The sequence below is a fragment of the Podarcis pityusensis genome (assembly GCF_964106645.2).
Source record: "Podarcis pityusensis genome assembly, chromosome: 7".
Lineage (NCBI taxonomy): Eukaryota > Metazoa > Chordata > Lepidosauria > Squamata > Lacertidae > Podarcis > Podarcis pityusensis.
Genome location: NC_138031.1, coordinates 85,560,376 through 85,582,249, shown reverse-complemented (window position 1 = coordinate 85,582,249; position 21,874 = coordinate 85,560,376). Strand labels below are relative to the sequence as shown.

Genomic DNA, 21,874 nt, shown 5'->3' with positions numbered 1-21,874 from the left:
TTGTAAGCAGAAACCACAGAAGCCCCAAAACAAACAGCAATCCTGTCCCTGACTGTGGCTCGGGGGAGCAAAGGGCACTCTGCACATGCTCAGCAGCACTCTTCAGCAATGCACAAAAGATTCAGGGCCATCAAACGTTCAGGGCCAAACAGAAGCTTCTGCCTTCAGGCTTCACACTGAACAGTGGGGCTGGTTTGCTTCTTCTAGTAGTGAAAGTGATCCAGCCACATTGGTGGGGTATAACAGGAGGGCCTGTTACAGCCACTTGGATCTGGGATCATAGTGCAAATTCAAATTTGTTTTCTTTTACATTCCTGTAGATTGGAATGAATTGATGTGTTAGTGTCTGGGGCTGGGATATCATTTGGGAGAGATGTCTGTCCAAATACATTGGTGTTTTTTTTTAACAAGTCCCAAGGCTGATCCCTGGTAGGTCTTCTTCTAAGCAGCACCCGCAGTGCTGAATTTCATCCCTCACTGAGATGTGTGACCATGCAGTGTCCACATAGCTGAGCACTGAGGTGCAAAATTTGCAGTTGCGTGGGCTGAGCAGTGTGCCACTGCACAAACACACACACACTCCCAGCACACTGAGTTATATTTAACTTCCTCACTCATTGTGGCTGATTCTCATCTTTTTCAAGCTGTTGACAGAGATAGGAAGTGCAGAGAGATGCAGTTTCAGTAAGGCAGGAGACAAACTCCAGGAATGTGGTCCGGATTCTTGTCTTCTAAAGAAGACTCCAGAAGAGAGCTGTTGCACTCTGTGTTACAAATGAGCAACTGTTAGAATTGTGCCCGTATCTTCACGACACATGATATGATCTTTGCAAGCCCAGGGGCATCTGCGCATCAAACTTGTTGCTGGCACTCTGCGCTATCACCATTCATGTGCTGTCCTCACTCTGGACTGCCTCCCACAAAGCTTGTTTATATGGCCAAGAAGAAGGGAAACGGTCTGCGGCACCTGACATTTTCCATCTCAAATCACTCACAGTCAGTACCAGTAATTAAACACCGAGCTGCTGCCCGTGGCCTGTGCCAGCCAGCTGAGGAGAAGCAAAATGGCTCACTTTCTAGAGTCCCATCACCTGCCAGTGGGAGCTACCTCTGGCTTCGTGGCCAGAGACTTAGCTAGTCCCCTCTTCCTAACAACGGCATCCGCACCAGTGTTGTCGGTGCAATCCAAAGCAGAGCCTGTGAAGAAATGAATACCGATTTCCACATATGTATGTATGTATGTATGTATGTATGTATGTATGTATTTACCTACCAACCAACCAACCAACCAACCAACCAACCACCCAACCACCTGTCCACAGGGTGGCTTACAATATAAATTCATAAAATACATGACATAACAACAGCAGCAACAAAAACATTCCCTGACACATTTAAAGGGCCACAGATTGTTTAATCAGTCAAAGGCCTAGGATAAGATGCATAGGTAGGCAAACTAAGGCCCGTGGGCCGGATCCGGCCCAATTGCCTTCTAAATCTGGCCCACGGACAGTCCAGGAATCAGCATGTTTTTACATGAGTAGAATGTGTCCTTTTATTTAAAATGCAGCTCTGGGTTATTTGTGGGGCATAGGAATTTGTTCACCCCCCCAAAAAAAATATATAGTCCAGCCCCCCACGAAGTCTGAGGGACAGTGGACCGGCCCCCTGCTGAGAAAGTTTGCTAACACCACCATATGAAGAGGTTAAAGAATATGTAAATTATTGGTTGCACTATCGTCAAGTCAATGAAATATATAAAGAGGATTTAAAGGAAAAAGGATTTGATGATAAAAAAATCAAAATTTGAAATAGAAATATTAAACAATGAATGTAAAATAATGCCTAAAATGTATAAAATATTGTTGGAATGGCATTTGAAAGACGAGGATGTGAAATCGGTAATGATACACTGGGCAAAAGACTTTGGATATAATATACAGCTTGAAGAATGGGAAAGATTGTGGAAGGAAAGGATAAAATTTACAGCCTGTAATGCTTTGAAAGAGAATATGACGAAAATGATGTATAGATGGTATATTACACCAGTGAAATTAGCTAAAACGTATAAGACAAACAATAAATGTTGGAAATGTAAAGAAAAAGAAGGAACATTTTATCATATGTGGTGGGAATGTAAAAAAGTAAAGAACTTCTGGGAAATGATATATAATGAGATGAAAAAGATGTTGAAATATACATTCTTAAAAAAACCAGAAGCATTTTTACTTGGTATTATAGGTCAGGACATTAATAAGCAAGATGTTAAATTATTTTTATATGCAACAACTGCGGCAAGAGTATTATTAGCTCAGAAATAGAAACAAGAAGAAATTCTGATGAAAGAAGAATGGCAGACGAAATTAATGGACTATGCAGAATTGGACAAAATGACAAGAAGGATTCGAAATAAAAATAACACTTCCCAGAGTACAGTAGTGGCAGCAGAGGCAAGTGATTCCATGATGTCCCACTCAAAGTGAGATTGTTGGGTGGTATGGAAATCTGGCAACCAAAATGATCAAGGGTCTGGAAACCAAGCCTTACAAGGAACGGTTGAAGGAACTGGGGTGTGTTTAGTCTGGAAAAGAGGAGACTGAGAGGAAATAGGATAGCCATCTTCAAATATCTCAAGAGCTGTCCCATGGAAGATGGAGCAGGATTGTTTTCTCCCGCTCTGGAGGGTAGGACTCAAACCAATGGCTTCAAATTCCAAGTAAACATCAGGAAGAACTTTCTGACAGTAAGAGCTGTTCAAGAGCGGCATGGACTTCCTTGGAAGGTGGAGTACTCACCTTCCTTCGTGGTTTTTAAGCAGAGATTGGATGGCCATCTGTCAAGGATGCTTTAGTTGAGATTATTACATTGCAGGGTGTTGGACCAGATAACCCCTGGGGTTCCTTTAACTCTATGATTCTATGATTCCTATGTACAGTGGTACCTTGGGTTACATACGCTTCAGGTTACAGACTCCGCTAACCCAGAAATAGTGCTTCAGGTTAAGAACTTTGCTTCAGGATGAGAACAGAAATCATGCTCCAGCGGCGCGGCGGCAGCAGGAGGCCCCATTAGCTAAAGTGGTGCTTCAGGTTAAGAACAGTTTCAGGTTAAGAACGGACCTTCGGAACGAATTAAGTACTTAACCCAAGGTACCACTGTATACCACAGATCAGGAAGGTACCACCAGGGTTAAGGTGATGTAGGTTTTTGTTTAGCTAATAGCTAAAATGATTTAGCTTGTGGTGATTGGTGGGGCAGCTTGGGTAAGAGTAAAATAAAAATGAAGACAACTCAGTAGATGGACTGTAGCAGCAAGGCAGAAGAGGCCGGGCCTGGATCTCCCAAGAAATGCTGTTTGCTTTTGAGGAAGTTGTTGCTGAATTAAAGATCAGCGCTCTGTGCTTGCCTCCTTCCCCCAGGCTCAACTTGTACCTTTATAAATAAGCATATGTCTCTGGTCCTGTCTCCTCACAAGGGAAATGATCCTGAAAAAGGCTGACCCTGGAGCTTCCAGTAGCAGTAGCAATACTGAGGAGGATGTAAAGGAATTCATTCTCTCTCCCATACTATTGGTATCCTTCTTTCCCAGCCCTGTCTGTATTTTGGAAAAGTTGGTTTTGCTGAATTTCCCATATTCAGAATGAACGGGACTAACAAGCATATTCTGAAGCAAGAAAGATATTGTAAAGCAAGAGTCTCCCTTTGGAGGAGTTGATGCCTTTGCCCTGTTGATGAATGCTAAAGGCAGCCCTGCAGCCCACCTAAGCATGTTGGTCACTGACCTCCCCTCCCCTCTCTCCTGTTGTGACTCTTGTTTCCTTGGCAGCCGAGGCTGGTATTATGGGCAGTGACATTGTTCCTGTGCCTGGGTTTACCTGAGCACATCACGAGGCACAGTGAAGTCCATAACTACCTACCACAAGGTCAAAAGGAGCCCATTATAGAGATACTGTGTCCAGCAGCACAAGGCTACAGGAAGGAGCAGCTGGCTAGGCAGCTTGCACAAACACTTTAACAAGATGTTAGAAAATCAATTCCAATAACTGAGACCTTAAACCTGGAGAGTATTAGAGCTTTATTGGCTGCCCTAACATATTCATAGCCGCAGCCTCACACAGGCACACAACACCTGCCCTCCCTTTCTCCCTTGGCGCTAAGGCCAGGCAACAATTTCTTCTTTTGAGACTATGTTGGAGCTGAGCAGAATTAGTATAGCCAGTCTGTGGTTTGGAAACCCCCAGAATGTTGAATTTGGTGGTGGCCCTTTTCCATCAGTAGAAGGTCTGCTCCCTAATCCCTTGTCTGCTAACATTGAGGCAGAAAGCCCAGGGGAGAGAAAGTGTTCTTGCTTTGGTGGGAAAAGCTGGCTGCTCTTTGTTGCATTCGAATCTGCATTATTAAAGCCCTCATATGGCCTGGAGGCTTCAGGACATGGAAAGAAGATACCTGCTGCTTGCAGTTATTGCGCCCTGCCTCATCCCGCCCAGGTGCTCACCAGCATTTTCAGTCTGGAAGAAGAGCACAGATGGGGTAAGAGCTAGTCTACTGGGACGGCGAGTGGGTGGTGCTGATGACAAGCAGAACGAGGATAGCCAAGGAAAGCCAAGCGCCTAAGCACCTACTAAATACCAAAGCATTAATGCCAATGTGCCATCCAGTCTGCAGCTAGCCCAGCATGTCCAACTTAGGTGCAGCATCTCTGAGAGTTTTATATTTTCAGGATGCTTTGGTGCACAGACTGAAGGTACGGTGCTAAATCCACCCAGACTCATCTTGGATGTACAGCTGAAGTTGGGCTGATCTGTGCGTGGAGGCCAGTATCAAGCTCTGACCTGTAATGGCCTTTCGAGGGGAGAGAAGGAGCTCTTCTGTGTCTTTCTTGGGACCTTCTCAGTCTCCTCTTCTGAAAGGCTTCTCCAGGGCTCTCTCTGTGTGTGGATGACATGATTCAGATCCATTCAACATGGCATGGCCATGGCCAAATCCCTTTCAGTGCTTTTGAATACATAATAGATGCATTATGACATATGTGGTGCTTTGCTTTTTGGCCTTGGGTGCAATTATTAGTCAACTCCCTGGTAAAGCTGTACGTTGGGAGAATAATCGAGTGAAGTAGCTACAGCCTTTTGTGTCTTCTTGCATAGGTGAAGAATGTGTCACACCTAGATTATGGGCCTTCCCAGTGGACAGAAGTGGTGTCCTGGGGCTATTGGTCGTCAGGTTATTGCAAAGGCTCCAAGTCATCTTCCCAAAGCAAGGGCTTAAATTTCTGGGAACCTGAATTAGTATTGTTACCTGTTCCATCTTGAAAAGAAAAATACCCCATCACTTCAGAGTGCATTTCCCCCACTTGGTTTGTTTGCTTTTTGCTAGTTCACATTACGTTTCCCAAGCACTCAAAAGCATAACCCAAGGTTGCAGTTTAAATACAGTTCCTTCAGCAGTTAGCTCCTCCATTGCCATGTTGGGGGGGGGGTTAGTTGCTTGTGTGACCCACTAATGATGATGAATGTTCTCCCCCCCCCCAATAACTGTGCAATTGGCACGGGAGGCATTTTAAAAGGGTGAGCACTTCCCAACTGCATTGTCTGAGCTTCACTTTTTAAAGTGGAAAACTCAGGAAAGATTGTCTCCTTCCTCCCAGCCTTAAGGATGTGTTCTCAAGTGCATCATCAGGCTTTTAAAAGAGAGAGAGAAACAAATTGATTCCCCTTAACCTGCTCTTGCCACCCTAAATTAGACAACTGCTTTCTGTAATATTTTGCTTGTTTTCCTAGATACTGAAATCCCTTTTGATGCATCCACAGCTCACAGCCACACGGGTTTTATATTTTTGGATAGGTGGGATCAATTCTTATATGGTTGTTCTTTCTTCCCAGCAGTGCTAGGTGCAACCTGAAACCTTCAGAGCCCCTATCAGAGCCTTGCTTGAATGTCTGCTACCTTCTCCCATGTTCCATCTTGAGACTGAGACCAAATGAAGATCTTGTGGCTTCACTATCAAACAACTTCCCTCCCTCCGACTTGGCTTCCTATGTAGCCTGATGAAAAATCTGGAGAATTCAAAATCTTGCAGACAATTTTGTGACATTCTGGTTGGCCTAAATAAAGATATTGCTCTGGTATGGATTTTGAAATCAATATTCATGTTGCTTGGAAAAAAGCATTCTATGACTGAATACAGTGTCGTAGCTGGGTGGGTGGGTGTCCAGTCAGGGTTTCTGGCCCGGGTGAAGCCTCCAGAGGGGCGCCATTGAGGCTCCCAGCCTCCCAGCATGTCTGGGCTTCAGCTGGAGAGAAAGATGAAAAAGTGAACGGCAGCCGCAAGCTCCATCCTTCCCCTTTCCCCTTTCCCCTTTCCCCTTTCCCCATGAAGCATTTACAATGCGATGCAGGGAGAGGGGGAGTTGGAAAATCTGGAGAGGCTGTGTGGCTCTCACAGTGAAGCAGAAGATGGGATCCCCTGTGGGTTTGCTACTGTGTGAGAAAGAAATTCTGGAGGGATGGAGGGAGGGGCAGGAAGCTGAGGAAGAGAATCAGTTGGACTAGATGACCCTTGGGGTCCCTTCCAACTCTACAATTCTACGATCCCTTGAATGTGTTTAAATAGCTACAGTTAAGTCTTTTTACAGACTATACATGATCTACACACAGGAAAGTAAGGGGTGTGTGAGCATTTTTCCTGCCAGAGGCAGTTCCCGGGCAAGCTGTGGTCAGTCTGGCTGCATTAGGATTGCAATGGAAGGGCACTTTCTACTTTAGACTGGAAGAGATGCTCATTTTCCATTTGGTCATAAAGTCGTAATACTTCTTAGGATTCCTATGTTTTCAAATGATATATTGCCTAATTTTTATGCTCTTGACCCAGGTGACAGTAAGCCTAGTTTCGGCTCTGCTGAATATACTAGCTCAACTCCTGTCCCTGGGAGTTGTGTGTTAAGCAGGCATATAGGGATGGGGATAATTTCTATTAATTTCACTTTTAAAGGCAAACCTATCTAATTTGCACTTTCTGAAACTATACAGTACATGAACCAAAGCAAAGCTGTCCTTCAAAATGTGCACTTCTCTGAATTTTGCAGTGCAGTCCTCCTGCCAAGTAATTCACACAAAAATGCATATACTGGGGTGAAGTGTGCCTAAAAATGCATATATTAGTGAAAATGGAATTCAGATAAGCTTTGCATTAGATAAAACTGGTTTGTGAAAATGTGTGTATTAGACAAAATTGCATACAGAAATGTGCGTATTAGGAGAAATTTGCACTCAATGATGAATTTGCAAGAGGGCTTTAAAAATAATAATAATCACAAACTCATATACAAATACAGACAACTGAATTTATGAGTGGAAAAATAGAGAAATCAAAATGGACAGATTTGCCCATCCCTGCACACACACATGCACATAAACACACACACACACACACGCTGGTAGAGCTCCCGCATGAAATGGCAAGGGTGTCAGACCTCAGTCAGCCTTTGCTTTGTAATATTATGACCATTCTGTCTCCTGCTTTGCTCTTTCTATGCAGCCTGCTAAACATTCTTGCAAAGCAAAAGCCGTCCCATGAACCTAGTGGTCTTCCACCTGCTATAAGCCTCATGTTCTCATGCAAAGCCAGCAGAGATGGCACCAGGCTGGAGGCCTGAGATATGCCACCTTCCTGATAATGCCTTTTATTGGACTAAGTGACACATAGGTTTTAGGGGATAGAGAATCCTCTTCTCGGCTCATCCTCATGCAGGATTTCCACACCCCTCCAGGCTCCTTGTCAGTGTTCTCCGCCCCCCTCCCCGTATCCTCCGAGGCTTACTACCTCCCTACAAGGAACTGCGTGGTGGGGATTGAACAGAGAGCCTACCCCCTGTTTGCTGCTAAGGAAGATTAGGCAGCCTTTGAATAAGCTGCATGGAAGACTGGCTGCAAATGCCTCAGACAGGGGCTAATCAGAAAATTAGCAAGCAGGCAAAGCAATCTCATTGTTGGGGACACATTTCCCAACCTCCTATTTGCTTTGCTCCATCTGAGCCTATTCTGCAGGCCACATTGGTCAAGCGTTCCATCCACTTTTACCTGGGAGAACGTCTTTCCCCTGGGCTCAGCCCAGACCACATAAATGCAGCAGCAGTGGCAGAAGTGCCCAGCGCTTGTGCGGCACGCAGAGTCCTCTCCCTGTGGCTGCTTTTGGGGGTCCTCACCCACTCACCCCAGGGACACAGGGGCTCAAGAGCCACAGCAACATGTGCTTCCTCAACGCCGTGCTGCAGTGCCTGAGCTACACAGAACTGCTCGTCTTTCTTTCTCTTTCTTTTGAAATTTTGCACCGCCACTCAAATTTGCACCCGGAGCAGCAGCCCCTCAAGAGTCTCTTTTAGGTTGGGAAAAGGTGCCAGGGGTAGGGAGAGAGGAAAAGACTTATTCATTTATTTCATAATATTGATATTCCTCTTGATTGGAAAGCAGTTTACTAAAAGGTAAAACAAGAAATCTGAGGAAAAAAATCACCACCAAACTTTACAGAATAATAATGTAACAACAACAACAACAACAACAACTTATTACTTATACCCCACACGTCTGGCCAGGCCTCCCCAATCAGAGCTTGCAGGGCAGCAGTTGAAGAAGGAGCAAAAAGGGTTTTCTTGTGTGTGTGTGTGTGTGTGTGTGTTTCTTTGTGGCTGATTGGCTGCTCTCCCTGTGCAAAGGTCAGAGGGGGCAGGGTTTCTGTTGAGGCAGGTGATTAGCTGTGGGAGGAGCTTATCAGAGCTTGCAGGGCAGCAGCTGAAGAAGGAGCAAAAAGGGTTTTCTTGTGTGTGTGTGTGTTTCTTTGTGGCTGATTGGCTGCTCTCCCTGTGCAAAGGTCAGAGGGGGCAGGGTTTCTGTTGAGGCAGGTGATTAGCTATGGGAGGAGCTTATCAGAGGTTGCAGGGCAGTTTGATCCATCTTTTAGATTTAGGGGAGCTAGTCTCAAACGTTTGTTGGGGGAGACCTAGGGTTTTTTTTGTGGGGGGAGTTATTTGTCCTGTCTTCACGCTTTTTATGATGGAGGACCGCTGTAGCCACCCCCAATGACACGTTCTCAAGATGGAGGGGGAGGGAACAGCTGCAGTCGCCTGTGGTTCCTGCGCAATGTTTGCCATCTTGCCAAAGGTTGCAGGCAGCTTTACCTGCAGCAATTGCATGTTGATTGCCCTCTTAAAAGACGAAGTCCAGCAACTGGAGGAACGTGTAGCTACGCTCCAAAGAATTAGAGAGCTGGAGCTCTTCTTGGAAGCAACAGAGCACACCGTCTCCACCAAGGAGGAGACAGGGGACTCCCCTGAGAAGGACGCTAGTTCACCAACACAGGAGCCAGATATATGGAGAAACGTGACTCAAAGAAGTAGGAGGCCCAGGGTTCGCTCTGATCGTTTAGAAATACACAATCGCTTTGAGGTCCTCTCCCCTAGCATGGAAGACGAAGAGCAGACTCCATTTGAGGATCTCTCCCTCATTACAGTCGATCAGGTATATGAAGACGAGCAGCAAAGTCAGTCCTCAGGGAATGTGCAGGCGACCTTGGAACGGACAGCTCACGGAAGAACCCCGACCAAACCTAAGAGGAGGCGTGTAGTGGTGATAGGGGATTCCCTACTGAGGGGAACAGAAGCAGTGATTTGTGGGCCTGACAAGATGTCTCGGGAAGTGTGCTGTCTCCCCGGGGCTAAGATCCAAGATGTAACTGAATGACTGCAAGGAATCATAAAACCCACTGACAAATACCCCTTCCTCTTGGTTCATGTGGGAACCAATGACACTGCAAGCAATAGCCTCCAGAAGATCAAAAGAGACTACGAGGCTCTGGGCAGGAAATTGAAGCAATTAAATGCACAAATTGTCATCTCATCTGTCCTCCCAGTTGAACGACGTGGCCCAGGGAGAGAGGGGAAAATAGTGGAAGTGAACAGCTGGCTTCGCAAATGGTGTAAACAGGAACGGTTTGGATTCTTAGATCACGGACTGCAGTTTCTTGAAGATGGACTTCTGGCAAGCGATGGGCTGCACCTCACAACGGTTGGGAGAAATGTTTTTGCCAAAAATCTCAGAAACCTCATCAGGAGGGCTTTAAACTGACTAATGTGGGGGAGGGAGACAGTGCTCCTGAAGGTAGGAGTCTATCAATTGATGAAGATGATCATCCAAATGTCATAGACCAAATGGAGCAAACAGCACACAGACCTAGTGGTGGGAGGAAAAAATCCTTAAATAAGAGTCACAGTGGAATGATTAATGGACTTCAATGTCTGTACACTAATGCGCAAAGCATGGGAAATAAACAAGATGAGCTTGAGCTCTTGGTACAGCAAACTAAATATGACATAATAGGCATCACTGAAACCTGGTGGGATAAGTCCCACGATTGGAATGTAATAATGGGGGGATACAATCTATTTCAGAGAAACAGACCAGACAAGAAAGGAGGAGGAGTGGCGTTATATGTCAGGGATGTGTATACCTGTGAAGAGATCCAAGATTTAGAACCTCAAAGCCAAAGTGAGAGCATTTGGGTCAAAATTAAGGGAGAGAAGAATAACAGTGACCTCATTGTGGGAGTTTACTATAGATCCCCAAGCCAAACGGAGGACATAGATGATGCCTTCCTGGAACAGATGGCCAAGCATGCAAAAGGAAGGGAGATAGTAGTAATGGGGACTTCAATTACCCGGATATTTGTTGGATGTCAAACTCAGCCAAGAGCATAAGGTCAAACAGATTCCTCACTGGCCTTGCAGACAACTTCATTGTCCAGAAAGTGGGAGAAGCAACAAGAGGAACAGCCATTTTAGATCTGGTCCTAACCAATGTTGATGACCTGGTTAGTGGGGTAGAAGTGGAAGGATCATTAGGCGCGAGTGATCATGCTCTTCTGAAGTTTACTATACAGCGGAAAGGAGCAGCCAAGCATACTAGGACTCAATTTCTTGACTTTAAGAAAGCTGACTTCATAAAACTTAGGGAAGTGCTGGGTGAGATCCCATGGACAGTAATACTAAAAGGAAAGGGAGTTCATGATGGCTGGGAGTTTGTTAAGAGGGAGATACTAAAAGCACAACGTCAGGCAATACCAATGAGACATAAACATGGAAGGTGCCTAAAGAAGCCAGGGTGGCTATCTAAAGAACTTTTAACTGAGTTAAGATTAAAAAAGGATGTGTACAAAAAATGGAAAAGGGGGGAAACCACCAAAGAGGAATTCAAACAAATAGCCAGCACGTGTAGACACAAAGTCAGAAAAGCTAAAGCACAGAATGAACTCAGGCTTGCTAGAGAGGTTAAAAGCAACAAAAAAGGCTTTTATGGGTATGTCCGTAGCAAAAGGAAGAACAAAGAAACAGTGGGGTCACTCAGAGGAGAAGATGGTGAAATGCAAACAGGGGACATAGAAAGAGCTGAACTCCTCAATGCCTTCTTTGCCTCAGTCTTCTCCGATAAAGAAAACAATGCCCGACCTGAAGAATTTGGAGCAAACGATTCAGCAAAGGAAACACAGCCCAGAATAACTAAGGAGATAGTACAAGAATACTTGGCTAGTTTAGATGTATTCAAGTCTCCAGGGCCAGATGAACTGCATCCAAGAGTATTAAAAGAACTGGCAGATGTGATCTCAGAACCACTGGCAGTCATCTTTGAGAATTCCTGGAAAACAGGCGAAGTCCTGGCAGACTGGAGGAGGGCAAATGTTGTCCCTATTTTCAAAAAGGGGAAAAGAGAGGACCCAAATAATTACCGCCCAGTCAGTCTGACATCAATACCAGGGAAGATTCTGGAGCAGATCATTAAGCAAACAGTCTGTGAGCACCTAGAAAGGAATGCTGTGATCACCAATAGTCAGCATGGATTTCTGAAAAATAAGTCATGTCAGACTAACCTGATCTCGTTTTTTGACAGAATTACAAGCCTGGTAGATGAAGGGAACACAGTGGATGTAGCCTACCTTGATTTCAGCAAGGCATTTGACAAGGTGCCTCATGATATTCTTGTAAAGAAGCTGGTAAAATGTGGTCTTGACTATGCTACCACTCAGTGGATTTGTAACTGGCTGACTGACCGAACCCAAAGGGTGCTCATCAATGGTTCCTCTTCATCCTGGAGAAAAGTGACTAGTGGGGTGCCACAGGGTTCTGTCTTGGGCCCGGTCTTATTCAACATCTTTATCAACGACTTGGATGATGGACTCAAGGGCATCCTGATCAAATTTGCAGATGACACCAAATTGGGAGGGGTGGCTAACACCCCAGAGGACAGGATCACACTTCAAAAAGACCTTGACAGATTAGAGAACTGGGCCAAAACAAACAAGATGAATTTTAACAGGGAGAAATGTAAAGTATTGCACTTGGGCAAAAAAAATGAGAGGCACAAATACAAGATGGGGGACACCTGGCTTGAGAGCAGTACATGTGAAAAGGATCTAGGAGTCTTGGTTGACCACAAACTTGACATGAGCCAACAGTGTGACGTGGCAGCTAAAAAAGCCAATGCAATTCTGGGCTGCATCAATAGGAGTATAGCATCTAGATCAAGGGAAGTAATAGTGCCACTGTATTCTGCTCTGGTCAGACCTCACCTGGAGTACTGTGTCCAGTTCTGGGCACCACAGTTCAAGAAGGACACTGACAAACTGGAACGTGTCCAGAGGAGGGCAACCAAAATGGTCAAAGGCCTGGAAACGATGCCTTATGAGGAACGGCTAAGAGAGCTGGGCATGTTTAGCCTGGAGAAGAGGAGGTTAAGGGGTGATATGATAGCCATGTTCAAATATATAAAAGGATGTCACATAGAGGAGGGAGAAAGGTTGTTTTCTGCTGCTCCAGAGAAGCGGACACGGAGCAATGGATCCAAACTACAAGAAAGAAGATTCCACCTAAACATTAGGAAGAACTTCCTGACAGTAAGAGCTGTTTGACAGTGGAATTTGCTGCCAAGGAGTGTGGTGGAGTCTCCTTCTTTGGAGGTCTTTAAGCAGAGGCTTGACAACCATATGTCAGGAGTGCTCTGATGGTGTTTCCTGCTTGGCAGGGGGTTGGACTCGATGGCCCTTGTGGTCTCTTCCAACTCTATGATTCTAACCACTCTGGGTGGCTCCCAACAAAATGTTGAAAACACGATAAAACACTAAACATTAAAAACTTCCCTAAATAGGGTTGCCTTCAGATGTCTTCTAAAAGTGAGGTAGTTGCTTATTTCCTTGCCATCTGATGGAAGGACACTCCACAGGGCAGGCACTACCACCAAGAAGGCCCTCTGCCTGGTTCCCTGTAGCTTCACTTATCGCAGGGAGGGAACGGCCAGAAGGCCATCAGAGCTGGACATCAATGTCCAGGCTGAACAATGGGTGTGGAGATGCTCCTTCAGGTCTACTGGACTGAGGCTGTTTAGGGCTTTAAAGGTCAGCACCAACACTTTGAATTGTGCTCAGAAATGTACTGGGAGCCAATGTAGGTCTTTCAGGACCGGTGTTAAATGGTCTCAGTAGCCATTCCCAGTCACCAGTCTAGCATTTAACAAAAGTTAAAATACTAAAACGGATTGAAATGATCTCAGCCTTTCTAAGCATCTGAGAAAGTAAGCACTGTCTGTTCCCCGCTTCCTGCCATTGTTAGTTTCCTTCCCCACAGGCTGGGAAGAAGGGGGAGGAGGGGAGACCGTGTGGTGAGGGGCTGGGGGGCACCCTGGTGGCATCTTGCCTCCCAGATTTGGCTCAGGAGCGGATGGCAGGAGGTGTACCATTCCCACTGAGATCTCTCTGCCACTTACTCACCCCTGTCTGATTGATTTGCAGCAAGTCCTCTGTGCCACTTAATCCTGGCAGCACCAGTGGGTTCATATACACTCCTCTCCTGCTGTCAGGCAGGAAGGGAGGCGGTCCTTTCTGGCATCCTGTCAGAAATGGAGGGGCCTGTGTGAATAAGGAGGCATCAGGACGGAAAGGAAAAGCCTTGCAGAAGGCAATTTCCCCCTTGATGGCACCACGCCCTTGTGCAGGCACCAAGGAAGGTCTCTGATGGGCACACAGGTACCATGTTGCTTATAATGGCAGGGCAGTCCCTGCTCCAGTGCCAACTCTGCAGGGTATCTTACCAGCACCAGGGTCCCGTCCTCTCTCTGCTGCTGCTTCGGTGTCACCCAGGGCAAGGGGCATGGGAGTCCCATGGCCTTTCGGTGCTCTCTTTGGATGCCAAGTCTTGCCAACTCTCCCAGCACTTTAACAACCAGTAGCAGAGTCCTAGCAGCCTAAGCCCCAAGGGAGGTTAACCAGCCCTTGAGCATGTGCAGAAACCCACACAGCCCAGAGAAACAATCAAGTGGATTATTCAAAAGGACAGAGTTTATGTAAAAAGGGAGGGAGGGAGAGAAATAGCAAGTAAACAGCTAAAAATTGAAACTAAGCACCGCACAAAAATATTGGTCTGACTAAATGTGTACTGATTCAAACTAACATTGCAAGTCTCGGAACCGTCACCTCTGATGCTGGCAGCTTCAGGCATCAGTTGCAGGCTGGGGAAATCAAGAGGAGCAAAGGACAGCATGAGACTATCTTAATTTCAGGGCCATGGGTTTGAGTCCCACGGTGGGCAAAAGGATTCCTACATTGCAGGGGGTTGGACTAGATGACCCTTGTAGTCCCTATGATTCTATGAAAAGGCCATTTTGCAGCAGCCCACTTTTAAGGTTTTGGATGCACACTGCCTTAAGAGACTGCGGTTCGTTTCCTGCCAATCATGTCTCCTTTGGGGCAAAGGGGAAGGTGGTTGACACCTCCTGGGGAGCTATTGCTGGTGGAAATTGCCACTGGGATGCCTCTAACTCCTTACAAGACAGGATTTTACTAGGAACATGTGTAAGGAGTGTCTCTTCTTGACTAAAGCATAATGGAGGGCAGGGTAATCTTAAAATAACAGACTGGGGATAGTATAACTGTGCCACATTGGTGATCCCTGCGCTAGAGCAATCTAACCAGTTTCAGGCCCAAAACTGGGCTCAAAACTTGTCATGGTCCTGAGCAGCAGTCAGGATTTGGACATAGGAAGGGACAAGCCAGTTGAGTCTGTCTTGCCCACATCACCAACAGAGCTGCCCTTGACCTTGATCCTGAGACTGGCACAGAGCATGAGAGATGTCCCTTTAAGGATCTCCACCCCTCAGCCTTTATGCAAAGGACGAAAACGAACATATGGCTTCTAGCCAACTACAAGGAGTGCTTTCCACAATTTGTGGCTCAACTAAAATGTCGTTTCAGAAAACCACATGTTCCTTTCAGTAGTATCTACCAGAGCCAGGTGAAGAGCTGGCTTCTTGATTTCCACTTCAGGCACAGATTTGGCATTTTATGGAGCTGTGGGGGGAGATGTGGTGTGTCCCATTTGGTCATCACCTCTAAGCAAAGCCCTCAAAGGAGGCAAGGCGTTCCCTGTCTTCCCCAATAGAGCAAGGAGACTCAGGGCCAGTTCAGTTGCTGGAACACGGCTAAGTGGTTGGGCTGAGCACCTCCCCACTAGCAGTGCTCACTGGTTCTGCTGGTGGCAACCAGGAATAATTTCTATTTTTAAAAAAGTTATTTTGATCCCCCTGTGCCCTCCCTTGTAGACTGTTTTGAGCATGGCTGAGGAATCTGTTACACAAATCTCTCCAAGTGGTAATGGGGCTTGCGCCCTTATGTCTCTCTCAGACACAGAGCTTGCATCTGGGGAAATCCTTCATTTCCCACAGTGCCAAATAACACACTGCTCTGAAGGTGTGTGTGTGTGTGTGTGTGTGTGTGTAGCTGGCTCAGAAAGAGGGACGGAAAGAAGTCTGCCTCCTTTACTGCCGTCTTCATAATCAAATTGTCTGATGAGCAACGAAGGAGCCCAGTGCAGTCCAGAAGCAACAAATTGCATTGCAATCGCAAATTGAGTTAGGCTTTATCAAAGGCTCCCTTTCCCTTGGCCAGGAAGGAAGAGCTTTTCCATCAGCCTCTCGGCTTCTGTTTCTTGTCATGTATGGTCAGGAGGCAGGGGCAGCTTGGAGGCAGCTGGTGAGAGACAGCGAGCACCTGGGGGGACAGTTCCTTCGCTAATAGGAGGCGGCCAACAATGCCAATAGTACCCCAAGGTCAGAACCTGTGGGTGACCCCGTCTAGAAGGATGCCAGAAACAGCAGGAAGTGTGACTTGGGATGAGTGGGGAAGCCTGCTTGGGCCAAAACCAATATAATCATGCAAGGCCAGAGTCTCATTCCCACTCGTGTTTCTTTCCTTAAAAAATACAAATTAAGAAAGTGCCTGATACTTTTTGCCAAACTCTCAGAATTGCTGGTGTCTGTAAAGTGAGGCTGCACTCTCTCTGGAAGACCAAGTTTACAATTTGGGGTCCTCTTGGACTTGGTGCTTTTCCTGGAAGTGCTGGTCCCAAGAACCCTTCAACAGCTTAGGCTATTATGACTCTAGATGGAAACAGCAGCCCTTGCTTCATGCCCCAGTTACACCCAAGTTAGATTACTGCAATGTACTTCATTTGGAGCTGTTTTTTCTTTAGTGCTGTTGGGAGACTAGCACCTTTTAGTCCCCCCTCCTCCCTAAACTGCTTAAATCCCAGCTGATTAGAAGAACTTGGTTATATCAGTGCCTGAATTGGCTTGTTTCCCCTTTCTTTTTGTTTAAATGAAGATTGTTTGGAAGCTTCCAGTCAGTTCAAAATGTAGCCACATGGATGCGGTGGTGGTGGGGGGGGGCAGATGTTCAGAGCACATTGCACTAATTTTATATCAGTTGCATTGGTTACCAATCTGCTTGTACTGGCCTTTCAAGCCCCAAATTATTTGAGGGCAGGTTATCTGAACATGCCTGAGCCTTTGTTAAGGAAATGCTCACTTCAGCTGGAACTCTGTATGAGAGAAAGATTTCTTGTGTTTCTGAACCACACTTGAAGGGTTAAGAGGTATTGAAGGATAGACTAAAAGGAAACTCTTGGAAAGAGGAATTCACTTGTCTCCTTGGCATACCAGCAGATGGCTTAGGTTTCACAAATGACAGGAGACATGGTGCTCCTGAATCAGTCTCCAGCAACCCCCTTATAAGTTACAGTGAAGAAATTCAGAAAGTTTCCCCTGTGCTTTCAGGTAATATTTGCACTCTCACTCTTCTGATGTTCTCCCATTTCCTGTGTTTTCTTTTCCACTCCAGTCTGGTTTTTTGCAAGACAGAACAACAGATTTGTATCCAACTTCACAGAATCATCATAGAATTGTAGAGTTGGGTCTTCTAATACAACCCTCTGAAAGGCAACTTCTTCCCCTTCCTGGCTCTTTCACTTTCCCCCACAGCAAAGCTGTGCCTTTCAGTTGCAGCCTCACAGCTCCTTATTTGGCGATTCTCTGCCTTTAGTCTCTTTCCTCTGTCTCAGTAACAGCAATTAGTACTGTAAATGGTTCAGGAAATGCATTATTAACCCATTCTTCACTATATTTTTTCTCTAGTGGGCATTTCGAGCTGCAGAGAATTGAATTGATGCTGGAGGAGACTCTTGAGAGTCCTATGGACTGCAAGAAGATCAAACGTATCCATTCTGAAGGAAATCAGCCCTGAGTGCTCACTGGAAGGACAGATCCTGAAGCTGAGGCTCCAATACTTTGGCCACCTCATGAGAAGAGAAGACTCCCTGGAAAAGCCCCTGATGTTGGGAAAGATGGAGGGCACAAGGAGAAGGGGACGACAGAGGACGAGATGGTGGGACAGTGTTCTCGAAGCTACCAGCATGAGTTTGACCAAACTGCGGGAGGCAGTGGAAGACAGGAGTGCCTGGCGTGCTCTGGTCCATGGGGTCACGAAGAGGCGGACGTGACTAAACAACAACATCTAAGCCTTTGCAATTCTCTCTGTGCTTGTATGCGTGCACAGTGGTCTTCGGTAAAGGAGATGCTAATTTCCCCAAATTAGCCTCTTGGTAAATGCATGTGGAATATACCTGTAGGTGCCGATGTTTGCAGTGGTCTCCTAGCAAGTCTGGTAACATCTTAAGATAGGCTGTGCCTGAGGCTCTGCTCACAGGCTCACCATTAAGGCCAAGCAGTTTAAGAAATAATAAGAGTTTGGCTGATTAACATTAACATGTTTGTGGAAGGGAGATTATAATAATTATTATAATAATTAAAGTTTGGTGGACACAAGAGATGGCCTGGATCTATGGAACTTTGCCCCCAACTCCAAAGAAGGTACTTACTTGTAGGCTAGTTTACTTTTGAGTGGGTCTTCAATACCTTTTTAGTTCAATTGGCCTTTGTGTTTTAAACAATAACTGCTTTAAACTAAAATACTGCCGTATTGGTCTGGACTGAGATCTGCTTTACACTATCCTTAGTGTGGAAAAAATAGATGGTGTATGTGTGTACACACAATTATAAGCTGCTTTGGGGAAATGTCTGTTTGAAAGATGAAGTGGAATCCTTAAATAAGTGTATTCATGAGCTGCATCAGTTGTATGCTGGTGAGAGAACTATGGCAATGACCCAACAAACGGGGTGAGTTGTGTACTCAGTGTTATCTCTCTTTGAGCTTAGACCCAGCGACCATGGAGCCTCCTTGCTGCATTAACCAAATCGCACTCTCATGTCCTCTGCTTCCGCCTTCACTCTCCCTACTTCCATAGCTGGCTCTGGGCAGAGCAGTGGGGAGCGGGGATGTGCAAAGATCCTGGTTAGGTGAGTGTAGGCAATTTCCAGAGAGCATCCTCACCCCAACCCTCACATGAGCCACTGAGCAGAGGATGGGAGCCCAGCACAGCTTATTGACCCAGGACTTTTCATTTTAATCTGACTGCACTGCTTGATAAATCCATAAACCACACCTAAAAATAGAGCTAGATCTCTCTGCAGCCCCTTGTAAATCTTACTAAATGTATTTACCACAAAGCCGGGTAGAAGTAGGGAAAGAGTCCAAGTTGGGAGTATAATCTGATGCTATGGAGGAAGGGGTTGAGAGGAAGAGGGGAAGGGTCAGAACTGGGAGCATGTTTACATGCGCAGGAGCAGTGGTTGGCAATATGCAAAAGTTGTGTTTTCCTTTCACAGTAGGTGTGGCATTTCTCTAGTTTTGTGTTTCTGCATAGGATTTTTCAATTTTTTATTTGGCAGCTCATAAACATTCATTTGGTGCATTCTGTAGAGCTTTTCCAGGATCATCCTAAACTCATTTTATTTAGCAAAAGAAATTACCAACGGCATTGTCAGACACTTTCTCTGTCACTTTTATCCTGCCTTGTGTCAAGTCGTGTCCACGCCACACATTTAAAGCACACTCAGACCTCTTTCAAAGCCATTGCTTTCCTCAAGGAATCCTGGGACTTGTGGTTTGTTCAAGGGTCTTCTAACAACTCTCCGTGCCCTTAACAAATATAGTTGCACCTGCAGCCAATTGGAAGCCGCGCCTTGTTTTTGAACGGTTCTGGGACTCCCGGACTCCCGGAACGCATTCTGTTCGAGAACCAAGGTACAACTGTATTGTTAGAATAAATTAACAGTGGTTACTGTGGATTTTTCAGAACTATTGTTAAAGGATATGCAAACCTGCAAGATGAAGGCTGGATTGTCTCCATCCCATGTGCATCAGGCTGAGATTTTATTTTAAATAAATCGTAAGATGGCAACACACAGCTTCCGTAACTGGGGGAGGTGTGTTACTGGGGGTACAAGCACAGGCCAAAGGAATCCACCACAGCCAGATGGTGGTACCTGCACGACTTTTAATGATGTGATTGGCATCCCTCTAAGATAGTAAATCCATTTAACAGGGATCTGCCATTTCTGTGTCACCTTCAGCACAATGGGTACATGCCATACACTCAAGGCATGCATGCATGCACACCTGAATCCTGGGAACTGTAGTTTGCTAAGGGTGCTGGGAATTACGGCTTTATGAAGGGTAAATGACCATTCCCAGGATTACTGTGTTTGCACGTGTGCTTTAAATGTATGGTCTGCGCACAGCCCACTGTTGAATGTAACAGCTGTGAAGAACAAATGACGCTGCCTGTCCCGGGTCTCCGCAGGGGTCTTTCCTCCCAGCGTTGCTGCTGGAGTCACGTTAAACTGTTGACAGAGCTTGGGATCGTCTGCGTGCTAGGCATGGGCTCTGTACCACTGAGCTTACGTTACGGCCCCTGGAACTGTCAGGCAATTAAATGGAGACCTTCTGCACGAAAAGCCGAAAATGTGCGGTGGTCTCTGCGCGTAAATGTGTGGGGCACGAACGGGCGAGGTGCGCAGGGGCGTGTGTGGGAAGGTGAATGACAGGCCCTTGCCAAGACTGCCACACGTGGGTTTAATCGTCTGGCAAGTTCACCGACAGCCGCCCTAGGAATCGAGTAGCTTTAGCTCCCTGCAATCCTGCGCCCGGGGTAGACTTCATTCTGGCAGCAGCGAGAGAGATTTCAATCCATTTTGTTGCCTTTGGGCAGAGGCAGCTGCCTGTAGATTCCCCCTCCCCGCTGTCAAAACCCATAATCGGCGTGTCCCCCTTCCCCGCCTCAAAGGTGCCTTGAAAGCGAGGAGTGGGGAGGCTGGTGCTTTCCGGGTGCAGCCCCGGCGTGGAGGGGGAGTTGCAGCTGCGAATGGGAAGGTGAGTTAAGTGTCTCTAAGCTGCCTTGTGCATGTGATTAAAATGCACTGTTTGTTTTACTTAAGCACAACAGTCGGAGAGAGTTACAGGGCAGTGAGCTAGAAAATAACATTTACAGAAACAACGCTGCCTCCGCCAAGTTCCCTGACCTTTCCAAACCTCATTATTTCACACTTTGCACACACTTCCCTGGCGGGGGGGGGGGGGGAGGAGGGGTGCTGGATGGAAGACATGTGAGCGAGCGGCAGGAGAGGGAGAAGACAGTGCGCAGAGCCCCGGACAGACTTATTTCGCACGGCCCCTTCCCTCCCGCCACTATCGCGCGGACAGGCTGGCTGCTGCTGCTGCTGCAGATCGATGCTTGGTGGCGCTGCAATGCTATATGACGCAAGGCAATCCGACTCTGCAGCCTGCTGGCACCCCGCCCTGTGCTCACTCCAGCCCGGAGCAGCAGCCTGAGAAAGGATGCAGAGCGGCCTGGGAAAAGAGCTGATCCCAGGATAAGTGAGCGCGGACAGGGAAGCAAAGCTCTTGGCCTGAAGCCGGGCAGAAAGGCCGCATTCCTGGGAGATGCCTCTCGCTCTGTGTGGGAGAGGGTGTTACACGCAGGGCCCCCGGGATTCACACAGCCCGTTCCCGCAAAGTGCTCTTCCCCTGAAGCCCCTCTGCGGACATCTCTCAGTCGCAGGACCTAAGCAAGTGTGTGTGTGTGTGTGTGCAGCCATTGAATTTTTTTAAAAAAGCAGATAACCCCAAATCAATTCTGTTAGTATAACTAGAGCTGCACATTTTAAACATTTAAAATTCTGGACCCCACGGTGGAGCCCAGGTAGAACCAGCGGGGTGGAGCCTGGCAGAACATAGATCCTGATTGGAGTTAGTTGGCAGAAGCCATTGACATAAGAAAAGGATGCTCACAGCAGCTCAAGTCATTTCCCCAATGCAGGAATCCCTGGTTAAAAAAAAAGAGAAAAGGTCTGGTCACTGGTGGAGGAACTGGAGTGCGGAGGGAGAGGACCGCCCCTGGCACCACTATTCCGGTAGAGTGCCATCGCAGCGCCCTCTGGACACGTGCTGTGCACCCTCCTGTGTGCTGGGCGCCACGCCCTGGGGGGCACCAGCCATGCCCCTGTCTGCCCTCCGCCCCTGGTAGCAGAGCATGCAGCTTTGCCACTGCTCCTGGTATCAGTAGCATAGTTCCCTAAGCTCTCCTTAACCCTGCAGAGGGGCAAGCGCTTA

General features: G+C 46.7%; 1 long non-coding RNA gene across 1 annotated transcript; it reads left to right on the top strand.

Moving 5' to 3' along the window:
* Positions 1-3,874: 3,874 nt before the first annotated feature.
* LOC308481859 lies at positions 3,875-6,125 on the top strand. The gene is made up of 2 exons (XR_013988907.1): positions 3,875-4,530; positions 5,880-6,125. It is a non-coding gene; the product is annotated as an uncharacterized lncRNA (long non-coding RNA).
* Positions 6,126-21,874: the final 15,749 nt, after the last annotated feature.